The following is a 21,542-nucleotide window of genomic DNA, read 5'->3' as shown; positions in this document are numbered from 1 at the left end:
TCCACGACACCTGTCCAGACGCAATCAGCATAGAGGCTCATGATTTTGTACGGAATCCTAAAACCGGAAGAATTGAGCGGAAAGTCGGCCTCCACAGAAAGATTTTCAATTCGTGCTTGCCAAACTGCGTTTCGTTGGGCATTGGAGCAAGGGTCATGTTGAAGAAGAACATAGACGTGTCTGACGGCCTTGTAAACGGAGCATGCGGCACAGTTGTGGAAATCATCAGAGGTAAAGAAGATAACGACATTCCTGTAGCTATCCATGTTGACTTTGACGATCCTAATGTTGGTAAGATTCAGAGATCAAAGTCAAACAGGGTTCTTGAACGTTCATCAGTGGTGGAAAAACAAGAAGACCAAGTGACGACTGGTGGAGGACTTCGAATTCAGCTACCTTTGGGTTTATCCTGGGCGCAAACTGTACACAAATCTCAAGGCTTAACTGTTGACAGGGCTGTTGTATCACTCAAAAAGATGTTTGCTCCAGGTCAAGCATATGTTGCATTGAGTCGTGTCAGAACTCTCAGTGGACTGATAATTGAGGACTTTAAAGAGTCAGCTATATTTTGTGACGAGAAAGTTAAGTCTGCCCTCGAAAGCATGCAAAAGTTCAGCTATGGAATGTCGGTTTTGTCTAATGTGAATCCTGTGTGCACAATAGCTCTTCATAATGTACAGAGTTTAAATGCTCACATTCAGGATATTGAAGCACACAAGTCCCTCACAAAAGCTGATTGTATTTGTTTAACAGAGACGTGGCTCAATGCAGTTTCCGAAGAGCCGCGACTTCCAGGGTACACGTTCAATCACAATCCAAGAGAAAACTGTTACGATGATTCTGAACCAGTCTTTGCAGAGTTGAAACAACAACAAAGAGGTGGTGTTGGCATGTACTCTTCAGACAAAATTGATGTGCGGGTGTCAATTCCAGGGAGAAACTTTGAGATACCTCATGTTAATTTGATTGCTGTCATTGTATACAGACCCAGCTCTTATAAGATTGATGCCTTTCGACAAAATTTGTTACAGCTCGTCTCTGACCTCGACAATCATCCAGGGAGGAAACTCATCATGGGAGACTTCAATGAGGATATCTTTGTGTCGTCTACAATTGCAAAGTTACTGGAACAGCATGGGTACAGTCAACATGTGCACACAGCCACAACTGAAAAAGGTACGTTGATCGATCACGTGTACTGTAAAGATGCAGGAGATGTTACTGTCGAAGTTGTACCGACATACTTCAGTTTTCATGAAGCAATACTTATCTCACTGTTGTGATGCATTGTTTTGCATTAGAAGAACGTGAGATGTTCAGGAATATGTTAACCGGTCATTATGTTATACATTATGTGTTGTTATCACTTCCACATATACTCCGTCCGCCAACTGGGGTTTGGGTGGGTACGGCAAGGAGAGAGCTTAACACCGGACGGCTTCTTGCAGTGGATGGGAGGGTAAGGGTAGGCCATTTTCCAAAAGAAGTTGCAAATAATGGTAAAGACATGCTGATGTGTGGTTCCACAGTGATTTCACATTGTGACCACCACCCCCCACACACAAAAAGACCAAAAAACACCCTAATTCAACTAAAAACAAAAGAAAATAATGCTATATGCATAATAGGAATCCTACATTGTTATTAATAATAATAATATTGTTGTTGTTTGTATGTTTTGTATGTTATAAACTAATGAAATTTTGATCCAAAAAATGAATTAATAATAATAATAATAATAATAATAATATAGTTGGATAAATGATAGGACACTTGTTTTCATCACGGTCTTTAAAGACAAGCTGATTGGTAGAAAAACATACCAAAATGTTTTATGGTACATTGATAGTAGTCTGACATGATGGTGAAAACAAACCAAAAAAAATAAAAAAAAACAGCTTAAGTGCAACTTCTTTTGGAAAATGGCCAAAAAAGAGACCCTGTTTACATTTTTTGTTATTCACCTTATTCACCAAGGCAACAAGGGGGGGGAGGACATGATACTTTGTGTTGGAACTTCCAATCAGGCAGTGATATGCATTATCAATAGTAGTTGTTTGAATTGTTTTATTTATGTTGTCTTTTTTGCGCCCTCTTAATTGATCAATTTTGTCGAATATATCACCAGTACAATGAGGATGTTTTCAGCAGTAAAAACAGTGTTTTCTAATCCTTATACTTCATGAAAATAGAATGGATGTGTATGAAGGCAAGCAATGTAATGGAAGTTTCAACACAAAGCCAAAGAAAAAACGTGATTGTGAGTTTATATTTATTAAGGTGATTTTATTAGTAATGCTAGGATTCATTTCCATGCCAGTGGATCATGTCTGTGCACCATCAATCTGGTGTTATCTGTAATGTTGAAATCTTTCTTGAATCTTAAACTGATGGGAAAAGTCCACGAGCACAGGATCAGTTCATATATACTGAAACATTACATGCAATGTGTGATATTTACTGTGTATGAGTTATGTGGCCTTTGTAAGGCTGAGACAGGTCAGAAAAGCCCAATGTAGCATTTTTGTTTTTATTATTATTTTTTTTGCCATTTCTGGAAGTGGCTTGCTCATGTTCACCACTGTCGGTATCCGTGAAGACATGATGTATTGTGCTACTAATCAGTACAAAGCAACGGCAAACAAATGTAGTTTCAAATGTTGCCAAGGACTACAATGACTTTTGAACACTAAGCAGTGATGCTACCTCTACAGACCTGATGTGGACTTTTCAAGGATAAATCAGGACACATTTTTCTTAACAAAATAGAGATTTGCCTACTGCATCCCAGAACACTACCCAGAACATTACACTAGAGTGATGCAAATAATTGGCATAATGTACACCTGTATTTAACGCTTTCTACTTGTGATCCATTTCTGTAAACAGGGTGTTATAAGCAAAGAGATTGGGCTTACTTTACTACTAACAAGTAGTACAGATCATTTAGTTTGTGTAAAAGTAATAATAGGCATTAAAAGTGTTAGATTAGGGCAGGATGTTTTAATTGTTTTCTTTTTTAACCTATGTGATGTATTATCTTTGTTTTGCATTTGGGATTATTTATTATTTTCTGCACAGCAGTTTTGTTTGGCAAAAACAGTCATACAGTCGCTTCTGTGCATTTAATTTTTTCTTTGTATTGGGATATACTTGCTGGTATATGAGATGTATTTGTTTACAAGTCAATTTAAGTAGCACAAAAGGATGGTCTGACCATGCAGAGTAACTCTGTAAGACAAGAGAAGGCTGTCTAACACGCTCAGACAGAAAACCTGGCTCAGCTTATGAACCCAGAGGACATACAGCTTCAAAGTCATGGACTTTGCAATGCTGTTAAAGCATCTTTTGTCATGAAAAGCAGTACCAATATGTGAGTATCTATCTTCTTTTCCTTCTTTGCACATTAAATATGACAGTGCCATTTGTTCTGCCTGTGCAGCCTGTTGACCAGAGCGTCTTGACACTTATCCACCTTTTTCTATGGCTCAACCATGCAAGACCTGTGTAAACTACAAACACTATACATACGTAAGAAGTCTGACAGAAACACTCTTGTGAGATCAGATTATATGAGCATCCAAAAAGGGTTGTAGATTAAAAAGTACTCATATGAATTGCATATAAACTGCATAACACTGTTAATGTATGGTCATGCTTTGTTTTACGCAGCCTGCTGAGAGAGAAATACCTGTTGCTGCTCATCTACCTTTTTCATCGTTGACGCCTGATCAAACTCATCTATTTTCACGTGTGGTGCAGACCTTCAGAAACAGATAGTAAGAATCGCTCTTGTGAACTCTTCAGTCATAAAGCCTGTTAACACTGTGATGGCTGGAGGAGTTCCTGCAGCAGCTCATCAGCCAGTTCATCAGGCTGATGAATGGCACCTGGTGGGGTGTGGCCTGGCCGGAGCTAAAGGCTCAGCACTGGAACATTCATTCTCCCTCTAGACTCCGGCTGGGGTGGAAGCCCTGCTCCACCTGTGGACTCTTTTGTTTCTTTGTTTTGTTGGTTTGTTTTGTCTTGGTTTGAGTTGTCTTTAAGTTCATTAATAAATTATTTTTGTTAAAATTGCAAAACTCAGTTGTCTCTCCACCTTTTGTCCAGTTCCTGGAACATGGAACGTGACAAAATGGGGGCTCGTCTAAAGCCAGTGTTTTGGGTAGGAATTGTTGGTCTGCTGATGCAGGTTGGTGGAGACGTATACTGAGTTGGTAAGTACAGAGTTTGGAGATAAAGTAAGTGTGGCAAATTTTTTCACTGGTGTTCCCCTCTGTTAGGCGTAGCAGCAGTCCCTAATAGAGGCTCTGCTGCAGTTTTTTTTTGCCTTTACTGTTTTGGGTGGTATCCTGGGAGGGCCCTTGGCGAACTCAGCAATGCCACTGAAGACTAGGGTTGAGTTTAAGTAGGTTTTGGTTAGGCAGTTAGTAGGGGGGACCCAGTGGGGGCGCCACATTCTGTATTGTTTATCTAGACTGTTGGGTTGGGTTCAGGTATGGCTGCCAGGGTTGAAGATTTCATTAAATGTCCCTCTTATGAGTTACTAGAGCAATATACGAAGGAGCAGCTTCTCAAGGTGGCACATCATTATTCGGTTGCTGTGGATGCCAGACGTACAAGGGAGACCATCATGAGTATTGTACAGGCAAATCTGCAGGAGGAAGGAGTCCTGATGGTCGATGATGGTAAGAGTGGTGTTACTACTTCTGTGCCGGGGTTAACCTTTGAACAGCAAAAGGAATTGTTAATGTTGAAATTTGAACATGAAAAGGAGTTAGAAAAAATGAAGTACAAGATGGAACAAAAGAGTCCACAGGTGGAGCAGGGCTTCCACCCCAGCCGGAGTCTAGAGGGAGAATGAATGTTCCAGTGCTGAGCCTTTTGCTCCGGCCAGGCCACACCCCACCAGGTGCCATTCATCAGCCTGATGAACTGGCTGATGAGCTGCTGCAGGAACTCCTCCAGCCATCACAACACTCATCTAGCTTTTCCACCAGTGGTGCTTGAATGTCATAAGAAATATTCAGAGATCTTATTGGATTATGTAATAACCACAAAGGCTATTAATTAAATGTTATTCATTTGAATGGCATATGCTGTAAATGACTACACACTGTTAACAAATGAACATGCTTTCTTATGTCTACACAGCCATCTGCGTTTTCCGTCGTTGGAGCTTGCTTGAGCTCATCCATCTTTACCTGTATCCCAAACTTCCAAGACCAATCTGAACTACAAAAACCACTGCTGCTAGAAGTTTGACTGTCCATAATGGTCTTGTGAGATCACTTTCCTTCATTTTTTAAAGGTGCGTTTTCAGTGTTCATGCACATTTTGGGCTTGTTTGTGCTTTTGTTAATACACTATACATTCCCACTATGTATTTTTCCATTCTAATTCACTATTTTGTCTATTCTAGCGTGTTGCGGTGACTGGACTGGATGCCTGGACTCTCCTCATGGTTAACCGGCCAGCACCACATCACCAATTTAATATGATGTGCATGTATTTACCTGTATGTCAGTTATGGTACCCATTGCACTCCTGACCATCCCTGGAAGAAGGGATCCCCTACTATGCGTTTCTTCACAAGATTTCTTCCTTGCTAATTTCAAGGGAGTTTTTTCTTGCCCTTGGGTAAATGGTGGTGTCATAAATATTTATCCTGTTAAGCCCTTTGAGACTGTAATGGTGATTAAGGGCTATACAAATAAAATTGAATTGAATTGTTGTTCCTTAAGATCGCATTAGTTTGTATAGTATCTACGATATCATGTCACAAGATGGATAAGACAACATAACAATGTCGTATATATGCATTGAGAGTATTAGAATCAGGTGGTGTGTGTGTGTTTGTTACTACCTTTTATCAGTAGTTTTCTGCTAGGGATTGCCAGGTTAGCACTAATTGAAGAATGATTCAGTATTGTCCACACCACTCATCACTTATATGTTTAAACCCTGACTACTTGCTTGTTTATTTAGAGTGGCTTAACAGAAACGATGCTGTCTATCTCTTAGTATTAACCACGATAATTAATCTCTTCCTGATTTTTCCTACCATTGACTGACTGGGTCTTAATTAAGCTGTGGTACAATCCCAATTACCATCAGGATGAAGTGAACATACTCTGAATGAATCAATACCAAATAAATCAAGATTTGGATTGGCCATCCTATAAATCAAATTCTTGCAATGTATGACACAGTATTGTAACTTCGATTGATTTGCTATTTTCGTTTGACGTGCACGTTTGGGTTGCTGTCGTGGTTGTTGTTCATTTGTTTATCTGATTACCTTTTGTGCAGGTAATGATGAAAAACTATTTTGATCCTTTGTGGTATGGTCGTCTCGGGCTAGGTATGACTTGGAGAGTGGTAAACGTTCAACACAAGGTTTATCCCTGACAGAGACGCAACGTACTAGAGGTGGTTCATGAAGCATCTAATCCAGTAAGAATTCCGTTTATATTGTAAGTGGGCGGAATGGTAAATAACGTCATTGTTGCATTCTGCATGCAGTGCCGCTTGTCGCCACACGAGTGGAGTGTCTACCCTTTAATGAGCGCTGTTCAGCGCATCAAACATTGAAATAAATGAAGTGTTCTGATTGTATGCTGTATGTCAGATTTAAGTGATGATTTAATTATTGATATGTTGTCAGTTTTATATAGCACAGTATATGATGACAATGATAAAATGCATATGATTAGATATCATTTTACTGACAATGAAAGCTATTGGCAAATGGTTATCACAATGAAAATACATTGAAGTCGCTTTCTAAGGGTCGGAATAGACTTGCTGCTAACAACCCTAGGCGTTAATGGTGCCCAATTATTTGGGCATCATCAGGATAGGGTCATAAGACTATGAGCCAAGCTTGGTTTGGATACATGAAGGCCTTGCAGAGATATGAGCTCACTTCCTGTTTGACGTCCCCCTGAGGTCAAAGGTCACCAAATTCATTGAGTGTCCCCATGATGATGTCATGGGTCTTGGGTCATGGGTCATGGGTCTCTTTGGTTATGATATGTCATAGGGCTGCTGAGAAATTGGCTTATTTCCTGTTTGGCGGCTTTGTGGTCAAATTTGATTGGCTGTCATGTATATTTTCGTGACAATTCATTTACCAGCTCTATGGGGAGGTCTGATAGTATCACCAGACATTGGAAATTTGTTTGAAATATACTCATGTGAAGAGAGAGGAGTTAAAACACATATTCATTAATTATAGCGCCCCCTAGAGGTCAAAGGTCACCAAACCTAATGAGCGTCCCTGTGATGGTGTCATGGGTCTATGTACCAAGTTTGGTTATGATATGTCAAAGGGCTGCTGAGAAATTGGCTTACTTCCTGTTTGGAGGCTTTGCGGTCAAATTTGATTGGGTGTCACGGCCAAACGGTTTTGAAATTCAAAAATCTGTTGGATAACTTTTGTGAAGCATGGTCTGACCATGGTCTGTGCCAAGTTTCGAGATGATTTGACAAAATTTGTGATGTGTGAAACATTTTGAAGGTTTTTGACATAAACCAAGATGGCGGAAAATCTATCCTGACGCAAAATGACGTCATAGGGTGCGTTGAACTCGGCTTGGCCCAAGGATTCCAATGATGCCTTGTTTGTGAATATTGGATGAATGGGTCAAAAGTTATGAACATGAATGCATGTCCAACTTTGAGCTATTGGTGGCGCTAGAGCTCATGGGCTAGCGACCTCAAATTTGCTGTGAGGGCTTATGGGACTGTCCTGAATCAGTGTGCCAAATTTCACAACTTTTTACCATGGGGTTCTATGGGCTGCCATAGACTCCAATGTCAGGAAAATAATAATAATAGTAGGAATACTTACAAAAACAATAGGTTGTCTCGCAGCTTCGCTGCTTGACCCCCAATAACCACTTGGGATTACATCCAAGCCCGCCAACAATAGACAGCATGAGCAAAAAAGCCTACTCCCTCACAAACGTGCTTATATCAAGCCACACCAAAACGCTATTCAAGGGCTGCTTTACAGGTACGCAATCTTACCACTGCCAATATTCTTTCAACGAAAGAACTGAAACCCAACAAGTGTACGAAACACAACCTTACACAATGAAACATTGTGGCCTAGGCCAACCAAATTATTTCACAAAGGACCAAGAGCACCAAAAAAAGATGAATACACAGCATAAACTCACATGCACACCCTAAAACTCTCCATGGTCCAAGGTGATAACCTATCCAAATGCTTCCACTTGTACAGGTAGACATAGGAATAAATGCCATGACAGGAGATACGTTGAAACAAGCTGGTGGCTGTATGTACAAGGCTTATGGTGCAGCACAAATTAAATACAGCCATGGTATATAATTTACTAATCACAATCCCAGGCACTATGGACATTTTGCCTAATTAGAAGAACTATGTAAAGGGCTATTTCAAAAAATTAAACGACAAACAAAGACTGGTTGGCATCTCCCATTTAGAACAGTGATTCACAAGGTATATAATGGACAGGGAAACACAAATAGACCCTAAAGGTTATTTCCCCTCAGTTTTCGATCAAGCTGAAGTTATCCTTAAGCTGCAGAGAGGCTAGCTCAGCAGTTGCTGCTGAGTCAGGGTTGTGAAAATGTCCTGTTGCATCCCAGCTGGTGGATCCCAGCGTCTTCAGTCCAGTCCCTGGAAAAAGAAAAAAGGTAAGAATTTAATATTTTCTGTTCACACACACATATCTTATGCTGAGGAACAGTTGAATAACATGTCAAGCTAAATGAAAAAGTGTGCAAGGACAGCTATACAAGAACAATTGTGTCTAGTTTACTGAGTAGCTCACAGCTGCACCAGATGTGAGTGACCAAGTAATGTCCATGCTGCCCTTGGCAGCCTGTGCATTACTGGCAAAGAGGAGACCAAACATTGATAATGCAAACTTTCCTTTGACATAACATTTGATTAAGAGTCGATTGTCTATGCTTACCTAAATCTTATTTTGCTTCAACATTTTTATGTGCATGCACAAATAAAGTCGATGGCACCATTTCCACATTTAGTTTTACAGTTTGTTGTTTTGTTGTTATTCTAATGTTATAATTTATGACACCATTAAAACCACATGAAAAAAATGATATCCCTAACACGTGACCTGTGGTAATCGTAAGTTACAGAAAGCTGCCTTTAAGATTATTCTTATACAGTAGGCACATGACACATGATAAGTAAGTATCTCAATGTCAACGTTTTTTATTTTTATATTTGTATTAGGTTTTTTTTGGATTTACACAGTACATTGCAATTTGGTGGTCTATTCTTTGTGGTTGAATTGAACAAAAATGAAATTGAATAACAAAATGCCTTAAAGGCTGATATCTACATGTCTGAAATGAAAACTTTAATTTCATACTGGATCTTGTGATCAGTTCAAGCCTTTTCATACCCTGTTTTACAACCAATTAATCAAAAGGTACAACAGAAGGGCACATGTTGGTAGGGCTGTGCGATATGGGGTAAAAAATAATTTCACTATATATATATAGATATTTTAAATCTCATCTGAAGGACCCCATGGAATCTCACGTTTACCCCGGGCCTTTATTGTTACAGTTCTTGCAGATTATATAGGCCTACCATTACCATACCATAGGGCTAGATTATATAGGCCTACCATTACCATACCATAGGGCTAGATTATATAGGCCTACCATTACCATACCATAGGGCTAGATTATATAGGCCTACCATTACCATACCATAGGGCTAGATTATATAGGCCTACCATTCTTGGTTAACTTTACAGTTGATTTCCATCAAAATATTTTACATTGTCATGCAAGAGATTTATCACAATTGAGTTGAAATAAGACCTTTTTTATACCAACAAATTAAATTAAATTAAATTATATATATATATATATATCATTTATTATATAGGCCTACTATATTATAAACCCGAATATATAGAATTCTATCATCACACAACGTGACGCAAAAGGAACACTGGCACAGGCTAAACAAGGGCAGTGGGTGAATTGGGAGGGAGTGGAGAAGAAGAAGATAAAGTGGAGAGATCTATGGAGCATGGAGGCTAGCAGGATCAGATTTATGATAGGTGCCACTTATGATGTTCTCCCATCTCCCCAGAACTTAAATCAGTGGTTTGGTGAGGATGAGACATGCACACTATGTTCCTGTGTGTGCAGCCTCCGCCATATCCTATCAGGGTGCAAGGTAAGTCTCTCCCAGGGGCGCTATACGTGGCGTCATAATCAGGTATTGAAATGTTTGGCAGAGGCTGTTGATGTTAAACGGAGAGAAGCTAATTCAGCAGCCGCTAGTAAAGAGGGTAGGCAAATTAACTTTGTGCGTCAGGGGGAAAAGGCTAGACCATTTAGAGGCAGGCATAGAGTCGGGCAGCTAAGTAATGGAGGAGCCTGGGAATTGAAGGCGGACCTTATTCAGCAGGTGGTTGTGCCTCCACACATCGTTAGCACTCGGCTAAGACCAGATATGCTATTGTGGTCAGACTCAGAGAAGATTGTTTATTTTATTGAGCTTACAGTTCCTTGGGAAGACAGAGTTGAAGTAGCCAATGAGCTTAAGAAAGCGAAGTATGCTGAGATGGCTGGAGAGGCAGCACAGCGAGGCTGGTCTACACGACTAAGACCTATTGAAGTCGGTGCACGGGGGTTCATGGCTAGATCTGCTATTAGCTTGCTGACTGAACTGGGTATTTGTGGACGAAGTCTGAGGCAGGCGGTTAGTAGCATGTCCGTGGCAGCAGAACGAGCAAGTGAATGGCTGTGGGTAAGGAGAAAACATACTTCCTGGGGTTACCAAGCTAAGGTAAGCTAGATGTGCTAACGTGTGCTATTGTGTTAACGTGTTTGTTTGGTCAGGGTTAGTGGTAGGGCTAGGGGTACGATGCAAGAGAGTGTTTAGATGCATTAAATGTGGCAATGTGGTGGTAGCATTGAGGGGGGTGAATCCAGGACGCTGGTTTCATTGTTAAGCCTTCAGGAGGTGTCGTGGGCCTAACTTAACGATACATCTGTGAAAGAGGGTGCCCACTTGATAACCCCAATGATATTCTGCTTACTGCATACTGCTGTATTTACTGCTGTTAGTTGGGCTAGTTGCCGTGTGTTTTTCACCTTTGGTTGGTAGCTTAGTAGCCAATGTGCTTATAAGGTTGGATTGGTCAGGGGGCATTGTCACTACCTGGAGCTTGCACTTAAACGGAGCCTGGGTCTGTTGAAGGTGGCATTGCTGTTTTTTAGGCTATGATAGCCATAGGATAGGATAGGTATATTGTATTGTATTTATTTATTTATTTATTTTTCTTTTCTTTTCACCTTTGGTTGGTAGTTTGGTAGCCAGCGTGCTTGTAAGGTTGGTTTGGACAGGGGCCTCTGAATATGTGTTTTCCTTGGATTTTGGCACAAGGTATTATAACATCTGATCCTGTGTATTAATGAAATACTGGAACAGAAAAAAGGTTGAAACGCTGGCTCAAATCCTCAGTTACTTTCCCTTCCCGTTTACTCACTGTTGGTATTCCATACAAAATAAGTGATGATTTTGTATTGCTGTTAGAACAGCCGTGGATTACACGACAAATCATCTGGGAAATAAGTTGCACTGGCAAGGTAGCGCGTGTCGCGTATGTCAGGAATGTCAACAATACGACCCCCGCGAATGCGATGACGTTTATAGAATTTGATATTTAACTGACTTTATCGCACGAGACCTCTAATATATCGCTCGAGACCTCTAATACCAGGTATTAGAGGTCTCGAGCGATATAGTCAGTTAGTACATTCAAAGTTGCCTTTGTGGGTTTTGAGACAGGAGAGAGAGAATACAGAATAAAGAGAATACAGAAGAATTTCGAAAATTATCATTACTTTTATTATTAGTTATTAGGCAAGGTAAGTTAATTTGAAGTAGCTATTTAGTTTAAATGTAGGCCTACTACCACCATGACAACGATATCCTGGCGTTAGCTAATGTGCTAATAGCTAATGAACTAGCTAGTTAAACACTAATGTTACTCAAATGACACTTAACAAATATTCAAGTCTAGTCATTTTTTAAAAGTCAACATCAATGGACAGTAGGCATGGGCAAAACGATTCTTTTCCGGGAATCAGTTCTTTCAGTTCCCTTCACTGTCACAATTCGTTCGTTTGATTCGTTCGTTTGATTCGTTCAGGTCGTTAAGTCAGATGGTCTGTTACGTCATTTGACAGGTGTCTGACCCCACCCCTTTGCTTATAAATATGGGTACGCCCACGCGCAATGCATTTGCTTATACTCTTCCCTACCGAAAGGGTACCGTCGGCGCGCACGCCAGCCTTAATTGAGCTGCGGCAAACCGCACTTTAAGTCCAGTGTTCAGTTCACGGACAAACACGGTCACGTGCTTTGCGCGGAAAACCGCAATTAATTATCGGACGGTCGCATTAGCCTTCGGCTTCGACACTGCTCGACCAAGACCATACACGTGTGGCAGGCCTACACGCGTGCTGCAGCCAACAACCCACCAAATGACATCCTGGCACCAAACAACGAACGTAAGAATCTTTCTTTATTTCTTTCTTTATCTTTCTTCAGTTACCCTAAAGTCTTGTACGATAGTTTGGAAGGACTATGTCTCCCTTATTTTAACTTATTCCTCGCCGTCTTCCCGTTTAAATATTCTCCTGTAGGCCTAAATAATTATCCCGTATTTAAATAGCTTAATCTCCACATTTACTCGACAATAGGACCTGTAGTGCAAGAAAATGAGGTTAAGAGATGAGGCCCATGCATCCCTTGCTGGTAAGACTTTTATAGGCCTTAATTGGTTTGCTGGATGATATGCTGAGCAGCACGAGCAGTGCACGTGAAACACGTGAGGAAATTTCTCGAAGACTGCAAGGGAAGCTCGGCTTCCTCATAAATGTAAAACATTTAATAGTCAAATATGTGTGTTGTGTCAACATTTCAGCGACTAAAATTGCGTTAGAACACATTAATCTTGAAGACTAGTTCGTATAGAATCAGATATTTATCGACGGTCATTGTATAAATTTACTCCCGCTCGGAGTCTCTGGGGGTGAATGTAAAAGTGGGCTGGCCTGGACCCCGGGCTATATGGAAATGGCGATATCTGCTGGGAAAATAAAAATATGTAAAGTAACAAATGTAACATAACAAACATATTGGGGGAAAAAACATTTAATCAGACAATGAACTGTCCTCTTTAAAAAACATTAAAGAGATTCAAATTAGAAATTACAAACTTGATTTCCATTCAAAAAAATCAGCTGCTTTGCTTTTTCAGGCTTGAGCCTGCTCCGACGCTGTGAGATGATCATCCCCATTTTACTAAAGACCCTCTCAGATGGAACAGATGTTGCCAGAACACACAGCCGAGACAACATCAGCTGAGCCAACCGGGGGTAGAATACCTCACGGCTCTTCCACCAGGCCAATGGGTTTGATGAGCGGGGCAACAAGGGCTCCTCCAGATAGGCGCGCATCTCCAGCGTTGCATCGGCTTCAGCTGAAGCACTCTGCCCACCAGACACCAGAGAGGAGACTTCAACATCAAACTCCTCCCAGACGCAGCTCTCCTCTGCAGAGCCCCAGCAGCCTCTCCTGCAGCCTCTTGCTGCTCTGGGTTGGAGATGACCACCCTGGCAGCAGCGCGAGTGAGGCGCTCTACCACCTCAGTGGCTGCTTGGCTGGTGGAAAAGGCTCTCTTTTTGAACCTTGGGTCAAGAAGAGCCGCTTCAGTTAGGTGGTCCTCCTGAGCAAGCCCATGGAAACGGTTGGCCAGCTCGTTGTGCAGGACTTGCAGCAGAGTTTTCACCTCTGGTTGGCCGAACTGGTTTGAACTCAGTTGGCGCTCCGTGACCCTCTGCAGACCCTTTGCCAGAAGAATGACCTTTGAGGCTGTCACATACCTGTGGGGAAATGTATAAAGTTATGTAAATAGTTTTAGTATGGATTTAGCCATTTTTATGTATATAGTTTTGTAGGTTTTTTTAGATAGTTTAGCATTATTTAGTAATGGATTTAGCTATTTATAAGTGTGGGAAATGTATATAGTTTTGTAGATAGTTTATAATTAGTATGGATTTAGCTATTTTTATTATTATCCCCTATTTATTACTTATCCCCTATTTATTCCCCTATTTATTAATTATCCCCTATTTATTGCTTTTAACAAAAATTAATTCATTTTAAAGATGAATTTTACTTACTCATCAGCGCTGACCTCTCTGGTGACCTCTTCAAATGGCCTCAGTACCTCACAGGCCCCTTCAACCGCCAACCATTCCTCTTCGGACAATGTCACCATTCTGGGGTTTATCAGTGCCAGAGTTGAGATAACCCCATCCTTCAATTTTAAGACTCTTTCTAGCATGTAGAATGTGGAGTTCCACCGAGTAGGACACTCTTGAATGAGCTTGAGGTCGGGGAGGTCCATCTGCTTCAGGGTGTCGTGGAGCTTCTTTGCAGATGTGCAGCTCCTATGAAAGTATTCAACAATTGACTTCACCTTCTCAACGGTGGCAGAGATGACCTTCAGGCCGCACTTAACCACCAGGTTCAGCGTGTGGGCAAAGCATGGTTGGTGAGTCCAGCCTAGCACCTTCACCATCAGACCCATATTTTTGGCGTTGTCTGTTACACATGCCACAATTTTGTCCTCAATTCCCCACTCCAGAACAATCCTCTTCATCGATTCCGCCATGTTCGCTGCTGTATGGCGTTCACCGAACTCAAAGCAGTCCAACAGGCAAGAGACCATTTCAAAGTTCTGAATGAAATGTGCTGTCACAGCGAGGAAGCTGGTGGTGGTACGAGCTGTCCAGCCGTCTGTCGTTAGGCAGATTGCTGTCGCCTGACTGACTTTGTCCTCCACCTTCACTTTTGTCTTTTCGTACTCTGAATCATGGTTTTGGAGATGGTCTTCCGGCTGGGTGGAACGTACCAAGGATTTAGGGCCTTGGTATATGCCATGAAGCCTGCATCCTCCACCATGGAAAAGGGCTGCAGGTCTTTTGCGAACATCAGCATCAGGGCCTCATCAACTGACCTTTTCTGCAGGGGAGCCATTGGCCTGTGGACAAAATGAGTCAGCCGGGTCTGTCCGGCAGACACTAGGCTTGGTCCTGCGGGTGGCGGTGGTGGTGGTGCTGAGGCTCCTGGTGCAGATGGTGGTGCAGGGATGGCAGCAGCAGCAGCAGAAGTGCCCTCCTGTCCCCCCGGCTCCAAAGTGAGCCTGGCATGGACTGTGGGGTGCGTGGTCCGTAGGTGGCGTAAAAGGTTTGCAGTCGAGCCTCCTTTATATGAAATTTTCTTTTTGCAAACCTTGCATGACGCCAGGACATCAATGACGACAGCAAATTCGTTCCACACGGCACTTCTTTTACGAGATGGATTCATTGTTGAAGGTCAAAATGTCTGCCTCGCCCTACTCACGTTTGATCTCTAGATCATCTTGGATAAACCATTAAGGGAGGGGGGTGGTGGTTTGAGGGTTGTGTGTAACCATAATAGCAATTTATAGTTATTTAATATTTATGTGTAATCAAACAATGGCAATTGGATTTTGAGTTAATAAAAAAGTTGTATTTATTGTTTGTGTTTAAGTTCTGTAAACAAAAAGTTTGACATTAGAATATAAATCAAAAATATACCCCCCCCCCCCCATCTACTCCCTCAAATTCATGTTCAAGGTTGGTGCCGAACAACTCGGCCCATACCAAGTGTGTCAGGGGGATATGGTTGGTGAAATAATGGAATAAATGTTAATCAAGCATGCATTTAGCCTACTTAACTTTCTAAATGTTGTGGCGAAATTACCCAGGTTAAGTGTAAATATTAAGCATATATATATATAAAGCACGTACGTGCTTTAAAAAAAAAAAAATCCTTAAAATACAAAGGTGCACTAGAGTAGAATGGCGTCGCCGTCTTCAAAGTAAAGCAAGCCGCACCATTGCGCGAATTCCCTACTAGACCAAACGAGACTCGTAATAGTTGGTAAAAAAAAAAAAAAACTTTATTAAAGCATGCAATTGTGATGTAAGCAAAATAAAAATAAAACGAATATAAAGTGCTTGCATGATATTGAAGCCTACAGCGAACGTTAGAGTTAACTTGTATGGTGGTGCCTTATTACCCAATCGGCAACGCGATTGCTACCTGCTCTCATTGGCTGAAACGTTGAGAACGTTTTAGACTCAATCAATATAAGGTCGCGGGGAGACAAAGCTAGCTTAGTAGCTTCATTCGTATATTTTATTTACGTGACCATATGTTTAAAAAAAGGAATAGAAGAATCAGTTCACTTGTTTTGGGAATCAGTTCTTGTCGTTCACCTTCGGGATTCGTTCGTTCTGAACGAATCGTTCGCGAATCGCCCATGCCTAATGGACAGGGAAGGAAGGAAGTATGATGAAGACAACAAGAAGTGTTTAAACTTTAGCAGGCTACTTGGCTAATTTAACAGGCCGATAGGGCTATCAGCATTGCTATAAAATGCCATTGTGAGCCAGCTGTAGGCTCTGTAAATTGCCGTCACATTTATCCTGTCATTCAGGGTCAATTATGATTTAACAGACTTTAACAGTTTTAAGATGGCATTAATTGCGCCTTATTATACTTGGAATTATCGCCTATTGCCTTTCGGGTGTGCAATGACCACAACTTGCTAATGTTTCCCGCCTCTGTCGCGTAAGATTCCCGCCTCTGTCGCTTGCAGTCAAGATGTATTTATTTGTTTTAACTAGAAGCTAATGCTGTTGCACGAGCAATGACAGGGCAATGACTACATGGCGCGAAAAAACAACGGTCTAAGCAAAGGATAGCTACATACCGTAGCTTTCCATTCCTCGCCATGTCTTCTTTGACTCCGTCAAGCCGGGTGTTCTGCCAATTTCTGCTACCTATCAGAGTTTGCTACCTTGTTTGTTCTGCGCATGCGCATGATGACGCTATTGATCCGCGGAGTGGTATTGGTGTAAAATAAGCACTCCTGAAATCCGCAATAAAGACGTTATAATACAGTATCAAATTATGCTCCCCATATTCTTACAGTGTACCTGGGATGAGTATGGGTGTACAATAACGTGATTCTGTAGTGGGAACATCGTTTGATAGAGGCAGTTGGTCAACAGATTAAATACACTACCTGACACATAAGGTAGCACTCTTTGATAGGGTAGCATGAATCGACAGTCTGACAAGGTAACATACATTGGCAGAACAATGTATACAACTACCCTATCAAAAAAATGCTCCCTTGTGTTTGGTACCATATTTCATTTGTAGACCAACTGCCTCCATCAAACGATGCTCCCACTACATAATCACGTCATTGTACACTGTAAGAATATGGGGAGCATAATTTGATACTGTATTATAACTAGTGCCGGGACTCGATTAAAAAAATTAATCGAATTAATTAGAGGCTTTGTAATTAATTAATCGAAATTAATCGCATATTTATTTATATTTGATATTATATTTGACCTGAGAACAGTGAGAAGTAATTTTTTCACATCGATTTTTAGTATACCATTGAATAATGACTGAATACATAAGCTTAAGCAACAAAAATATTGTTTATTTTTGTTCAAGTCCAACAGACCAGTGACCACGCTAGCTGCTATATGTTTTGCATTGAGGTGATACTTGAGGCTCGCTGTGCTGCGGTGATATGTGAATTCCTTGTTGCATAGCTTGCACACAACCATGCTCTTATCGACACTTCCATCCGTTCGTTTTTTGTAACAAAATTTCCCATCCACGGGGCCAACCAAAGCGGTCTCATAAGCCGTTTCTCAATTCGCGTTCTCGTGTGTTCTCGTGTACTTGCGTTCTCGATAAACGTCATCAGTGGTAGCCCAAGCACTGTTCCAATTCCAAGTACGCGAGTACTGTCGTAAAACCCGTGTGTGTTCTCGATGCGTTCTCGATGAGGCCGTTCTACCGAGGATGCATCGGAGGTGACTCGTGTGGACTTGGGACCGTTAAATATCCCAGAATGCATCATCGAGTCCGCTGCTGTTCCAATTGCAGGTGCGTACTCGCGTTCTCGGAAGTCTGTACTTGAAAGTCCGGACTTGCCAAGTATGTACTTCCAAGTCCGCGAGAACGTAGTCCGCGTACTTGGTATTGAGAAACGGCTATAAGCTACTTCGTAGTTGGTGCTCCAGTATAATCGGTCCGCCTGAAACTCATCCAGTGAGAAACGTTCCGCGGTGCAAAAATAAGTGTGATTAAAATGCGTCAATTTTTTAACGCGTTAATTATTGTGTAATTAATTAATCTTAATTAACGCGTTAAAGTCCCGGCCCTAATTATAACATCTTTATTGGAGATTTCAGGGGTACAGCATGTGTATTTTGCGTCATCATGCACATGTGCAGAACTACTAGGTAGCAAAATCTGATAGGTAGCAAATGGCAGGTGTTACCAAACTGCAAGAAGTTCATAAGCATTTGGTTAGCTATGTGTCCCTCGGTCTGCAGACAGCAGCACAAGAGGCGTGATATAGTGGCGTAGTTCAAATGACTCTGTACGCAATTGGATAGTCCTTCAACCAATCAGACCAATGATCAAAAAGCTGCTTGCCGTCGCTTTCCTATAGTTATTGTGTTAAACCAGCCAATAGCGCACCAGGGGGAAAAGCCAGCTTGGTGATTGGCTCAAGTAAAACCACATCGAGAACAGAAATAAATGTATTGCTCCTCTCAAGCCCCTGCTGCAGAGCGAATTCAAATCGACGGCAGAACGTGCTGGGGGTACCCAGTATGCGATATCTTTTTTGCATCGCACCCAGTCTAGGAGGACGCTTGTGTGACGTTATGTTATAAAAAATTAAATAAAAATCTACCAATCACACTAATCCTGAATTAATAGCGCCAATCCGAGCTTGTGATCACTTGTCAGTCAAGTTTAAAGAAATCTACCAATCACTATAATAGGCTAATCAATTGTATAGCAATGTAATGCAATTGTATAGAGGTCATGCAAAGCCAGAACACGGCACCATTAAAGGTGCCATGACATGCCACCAGGTGTGGTGTGATTAGCCGTTACAAGGCGTTTTGAAAATATGCCCCTTATGACATCACAAGTGGGCGTGTCCACCTAGATATGTGCTGGACAGATCAGCCTAGCCATTGGACTGCAGCAAGCGTTGCTCATCTATCAGTCAAACATTTAGGTGGACACGCCCACCTGTGATGTCATAAGGGGCAGATTTCCAAAACGCCCTCTAACAGCTAATCACACCACACCTGGTGGCACGTCATGGCACCTTTAAACCACCTGGCCCAATGTTTTCTAGGACCTTTCAGTTTTGATCTTCTTTACCTGCAAAAAACCTAGGCCTAGTCCTTTACTGTCACACACTGTGTGTATCATGAACTGTTCTGTTTAAAAGCTTAATCAAAACAATTACATTCATTTCCTATACATTTCTTTTTGCATTATAGATCATTACCCCCAGTCCCTGTTGACCTCATTCTTGTCAGGTATGTATAAAAAGCCTTCCGTTGCAGACAGAAGTTGCAGTGTGAATTGAACGTTGCAATTCATCGCAAGACATTTGACATGTTGAATTACAGTTACAACACTTTTACTTCAGTGTTTATGAAGTCTTGCCAATCAAGTCAGCAGAGGCTCTACGGTGATTAGGAGAAAATAATTATCCACTTTGTGTGAACGTAACAAGTATGCTTTATTGGTTAACTTCACCAGCAAGCTAGTTAGTAAAAAAGAGTGGTATAGTAAAGGTGTCGTTATGGAAACGGTAGTGATGTTGATAGAGGTTGCATGGGTGTGAACCCTTCTGAATTTTGGAATCTGTGGTAAAATATTGCCGGTTTGTAGAATGTTGCATGTATTTTCATTGCAAATCTTTGGTCTGAAGCCTGCATTTGCATCATGAATCTTTGGTCTGAAGCATGCTAGAATACATTGTTTATGGCTAGATTGTATTGGAACCTCAATCGCACTGTAAAATGTGAAACATTTTATTTCACAGCATGAGTGAGGAAAAACAGTTACGTGCAAGGCAGTACCTGCGTTCATGGAGATCAGCTAAACAAGTGATGAGTAGGATAGCTGAAAGCACTGCCAGTGATTGTGTCACAGAAGAACACGCTGTGGCTGATGCCAGCTTGTCCAGCAGTCCATCCGGTGTTCTTGCGCCTGTTTGTGACATGGACAACTCCTTGGACTTGGATGGGTCCTTTGAGGATCGTTCTGCTTTGGAGGATGACTGGATGGATGTTGATCCCTCTGATGAGGAAGAGGCTTTAGGGGATGACCTGGAGGCATCCGACAAGCGTCCGGCATTGCTCGCGTCTGACCTCGCTAGCTGGGCTTGCCAGTTTCAGGTGAAACACAATGCTGTTGATGACCTTTTGAAACTTTTGAGAAGTCACGGACACACTGACCTGCCATCCACCACCAGGACATTCCTGAAGACACCCAGGGAGGTCAGGATCACATCAAAGTCTGGTATGGAGTATGTCCATTTTCCTATCAAGGACAAATTGCAACAGACTCTATTGAGATACCCAGCAGACCAGGTCCCTGACTGTGTTGACCTTTCCTTCAAAGTAGATGGGCTACCTCTGTTTAAGAGCTCAGGAAGAACAATGTGGCCCATCCTTTGTGCTGTCCATTTAAAGCCAGTGTCAGTCTTCCCCATCACCCTAACTTGTGGAGGTGCGAAGCCACAGAATCTAGAATTCATGGAAGACATGGTGATGGACGTCAACAACCTCCTGTCCGGTGGCCTGCAACATAGGAACAAAACAATAAAATCCCACATGCTCCTGCGAAGGCTTTTGTGAAGAATGTAAAACTTTGCACAGGCTATTATGGGTGTGACCGGTGTATGCAGAGGGGGGAGTGGAATGAGAAAGTTACTTACCAAGACACAGAGGTGGAGGCTCGTAGCGACGACTCCTTCCGCCAACAGACACAGGGCGAGCATCATCATGGTAGCACCCCGCGTTTGGATTTGCCCATAAACATGATCAGAGCATTTCCCATTGATTACATGCACCAGGCATGCTTGGGTGTAATGAAGAGGCTTCTCTTCATGTGGTGCAGAGGAGTGAAGGGCCTCAAGATGTCAGCAACCCAAATAGAGGAGGTCAGCAGCAGGCTCACCAACCTCCGTCCACACATCCCTTCCAGCTTTGCACGCAAACCGAGAGATCTTAAAGAGCTGGAGAGATGGAAGGCAACGGAATATAGGCAGTTTATGTTATATACCGGAAAGATTGTGCTGAAGGGGGTCCTTAAAGATGAATTCTTCGGCCACTTCATGACATTCAGTGTGGCAATGAACATTCTCGTAAGTCCAGCATTGGTCGAGAATCACTGGAGATATGCTGCTGATCTCCTCAGATTCTTCATTGAGAGAGGCCGAGAACTTTACGGTAACCAGTTTCTTGTCTACAACGTGCACTCAATGTTGCACATTGCAGAGGATGCCGTGACTTTTGAAGGATTGGACAATTGTAGCGCTTTT

General features: G+C 41.9%; 1 pseudogene across 1 annotated transcript; it reads left to right on the top strand.

Annotated features, from left to right (window-relative positions):
* Positions 1 to 8,647: 8,647 nt before the first annotated feature.
* LOC311350850 lies at positions 8,648 to 21,313 on the top strand (annotated as a pseudogene). Its single transcript has 3 exons — positions 8,648 to 8,688; positions 19,489 to 19,527; positions 20,040 to 21,313. The product of its transcript is annotated as an uncharacterized misc_RNA (transcript).
* The last annotated feature ends 229 nt before the right edge of the window (positions 21,314 to 21,542 follow it).

This window comes from Micromesistius poutassou, assembly GCF_964030765.1.
Source record: "Micromesistius poutassou genome assembly, chromosome: 7".
In the NCBI taxonomy this organism is placed as follows: domain Eukaryota; kingdom Metazoa; phylum Chordata; class Actinopteri; order Gadiformes; family Gadidae; genus Micromesistius; species Micromesistius poutassou.
The sequence above is the reverse complement of the archived record's forward strand: the minus strand, read 5'-3'. Positions and strand labels throughout refer to the sequence as shown.